Source organism: Oncorhynchus gorbuscha, unplaced genomic scaffold (genome assembly GCF_021184085.1).
Source record: "Oncorhynchus gorbuscha isolate QuinsamMale2020 ecotype Even-year unplaced genomic scaffold, OgorEven_v1.0 Un_scaffold_765, whole genome shotgun sequence".
In the NCBI taxonomy this organism is placed as follows: Eukaryota; Metazoa; Chordata; class Actinopteri; order Salmoniformes; family Salmonidae; genus Oncorhynchus; species Oncorhynchus gorbuscha.
Genome location: NW_025745800.1, coordinates 305,560 through 308,866, shown reverse-complemented (window position 1 = coordinate 308,866; position 3,307 = coordinate 305,560). Strand labels below are relative to the sequence as shown.

General features: G+C 42.0%; 1 long non-coding RNA gene across 6 annotated transcripts; it reads left to right on the top strand.

Moving 5' to 3' along the window:
• The first annotated feature begins 395 nt into the window (after positions 1–395).
• Positions 396–2,885, top strand: LOC124020153. Of its 6 annotated transcripts, none has more exons than XR_006835904.1 (6): positions 396–1,170; positions 1,388–1,483; positions 1,622–1,695; positions 1,945–2,070; positions 2,312–2,446; positions 2,582–2,885. It is a non-coding gene; the product is annotated as an uncharacterized LOC124020153 (long non-coding RNA). The 6 variants fall into 6 exon arrangements; XR_006835907.1 differs by having other exon boundaries at positions 1,619–1,695; XR_006835903.1 differs by having other exon boundaries at positions 396–1,483.
• The last annotated feature ends 422 nt before the right edge of the window (positions 2,886–3,307 follow it).

Below are 3,307 nucleotides of genomic sequence, written 5' to 3'. Positions count from 1 at the left end.
ATAGAATTAGAGAACAGGTGCCCGTGTATATGGTCCTCTTGAAGGGCAATTTTTTCCTAAACCTAACCCGCCAGAGCCCTGTCCTCCTGTTCCTAATTAGATACTTTTATCTAGAGAAACTTGAATATCCTATACTAGTAGCACTTTTACATTATTATTGGAATCCTGTAAATACAAAAAAGGTCTTTGTTTGATTAAAGTTGTCTCCTCATGTATTTTGTCTCTTTGTTTTGTGTGTGTTGGCCCTGTTCTCCTTTGATTTATTTATTTGAAATTTCTTTGGAGGCCTTCTTGGAGTATGGCATGATGTGATAACAAAACCACATTTTCCCTCCCTGTAGATTGGTTTATACAGAGAATGGGGGGGGGAACTATGGGAAATTTGCACAATTAAGGACAGCTGTGTCGGGATATAGGATGGACATAGTCCACCAATGGAAGGTCAGGTGAATCAGCTTGACTCCTCCCCCCCTCCCGTTCTCATGCTATATGGGATGGCCTCAGTTTTTTTTGTCTACCTTTCTCTGAAGAAGCACGAGTGGTGCGAAACGTCAGGAATTTTTTTCTTTTAAAATTTTAAACCATACTCCTTTTATCTTTCTTACCCTTGAAACAAAAGGTTTGGATGATGTGAAATAGAAGAGGATTACTCCATTACTCCATCTCACTATTCCAAAAAGGACACAATTTTTCCAACAAACAAAGATAAGCACATGGACCTTTGGAGACTGGTTGGGGATGGTATGGAAGAGCTCCTTTCTGTATGAGATATCCATTTTTCTGGGTTGGTGAGTACTCCCAAAACCACTGTGTGTACACATGAAGATTTTAAAGTTTGGAGTGGATTGAAGCTGAACCACTATCAGAATTGAACCATAAAGGAGTGATCACTTGTGAATGAAGTGTTTTTTTCCCACTTGAGAGGGGAGAGGGTTTTTTTTCCTCTCACCTTAGTGTGGAGTGCTTTCCTAGAGAGATTGTTTTTATGGAGTAACAACCGAACCTATAGTGGAGAATTCGTACGGACTGCTCTCTGGTATACATTCCCCTCACTCCCTCTCCTCAAACATTTTTTTTGAGGGGTTGAGGCCTGTATGAGGCTTAACTGCCATTTCTGGAGCAACCACCAGATGGCAACAGACAAGGACTTATTGTAGGAGAAAAGGAGTTGTGAGTTGACCTCCATCATCACCTGTTATATTGGGTTTTGTTTCATTGGAGTTTCTTTTCTAAAATCGGGCCAATATTTGTTTTGTGTTTTTGGTTTATAATATCATTTTCTTAAATGTTTTTTGTCCTCTGTGTGGGTATATATATTTCTTTGGTTGACTGGGTCTAATTATATATTGTGGGGGGATTTTAACGTTTATATGATCCCTTCTTTTAGTTGGGTTTCCCAGCAAGGGTTCCGGCTATTGGTTCTTTACCATGGCAGTGCCAGTACACAATCGTTTCCAGGCTCTAGTTAACCTACATGATCAGGGTGAGTCTACTGGAGAAACTGGGAGTATTCCTCCTCTGCATGATATAACCCTCACAAAGGGATATTTTAAGGCTTTACAAGCAATTCATCACTCAGAAATCTTAGATTACTCTGCGGTTAATCATTCTTTTCCAGCAGGTATGGTAAGACAGGTGAATAAATTGGCGGCCTTTATTAAACCCTCCTCGCCCAACCAACAGACTCTGGCAAAGGTAAAACTTAACACCAGCAGGTGGATGGAGAATAATATGCATATTCTGAGGGAGCATTATGACGGGGTAATTGCCTTATGCATCCAGAATACCTCAACCTATAACCAGGAAGCTTTAGAGAAGGCGGTGATGTGGGCAAAGGCCAGATACAAACATAAATTTACATCTTCTTCAGTAACTACCTTAAAAGACATGCTGCAAAAACCCATTGACCCACTTGCCTCTACTAAACTGATAACCTCTCAGCAGGCTAAATCCAGTTATGCGGCTGCAGTGACTAGCAAGTCACCGACTGGCAGGGCCTTAATGGGAGCCAAGGCCCATAGGGACTCTGGAATATGCAGGAATACTCCAGGGGGATCGAGTGACAACTCGGTAAGGGGTAATAGGGTTGAGGAACAGTCTTCCAGTATTCCGGTAGACAGACCGATTAACCATAACCTGACTACCAACAGCAATACCACAGGGTTTGTTGGGGGCATACAGGGAAGGGAGGTACAGGTGGAGGTTCATGTGGGGCTTACTTCTCCCCATAGAGTGGTTCCCCCTATGAGCTCACCTACTAACCAACTATCTCCCCTCTTACGGGAAACCTGTCTCACCCCTCGGAAAGTAGGACCTGCAAAGAGTGGAGGGGCTAGCTTCAGACTTACCCCAACAATCAAGAAGAGTAAGGAGATATTTAATCCCCAAACTCAATGACCAAGAGAGAATCTGGCCCCACCTAAAGTCCCAGCCTTGATAATCCCAGGTAGAGAGCACTCAAATGTACTTCTAACATCGGGGGGATTGGAGATGACTGGGAATAACAGGGATAGCCTAATACTACCATTGAATAATGTGGCTGTTCTGATGGATGACATGGTTTTATCCAATTCTACTACAGGTTCACAACAAGATAACCAGCAGGGTACGGTAGCAATGGAAAACGGAAAAGAAACGGAACCTGGGACAGAACTAATACTGGAACCTGTAAAAAGGGATACACTTTTTTATCCCACATGTCATTCTAGAACTGAAAGGAAAATAAATGATTGGAGTATTGAGATTACAAAACCCGTGGTTTTTATTGGGGATTCCAACCTTGCGCGCATTCCTAGCTTTACGGACACTAACACACAGATAGACAGCTTTCCGGGAGCAACCTTTAGACATATTGCAGGAGTGATAGGCAAGTTGGGGAAACAGGAAAACACACAGAAGGTGGTTCTATCAGTGGGTCTTGTCAATGGCTTGAACCAGCAGTACTCAACTGCAGTCAAGCAGTTGCAACAGCTACTGAATAAAACAACTGAAGTTTTTCCTCATGCACAGGTTTATGTTCCCATCATACACTTTTCGGATGAGCTTTCATGGGAAAAGCAGAATGTTCTGAATCAATTGAATCAGTATATTCAGAAAAATTGTAGGGAACTACTAGACCTGAATAAACTTAGATTTCACACAATGCAGGATGATCCAATACATTGGAGACCAGATACAGCTGTAAACATTTTAAATTACTGGCTAGACCAGTTAAACTATTAAGAGGGGAAGAGTGTATTGATATTACTCCCCAACACTAATGTACTGAATCTATCGATTACTTTTAGACTTACAGCGGCAGAACAGC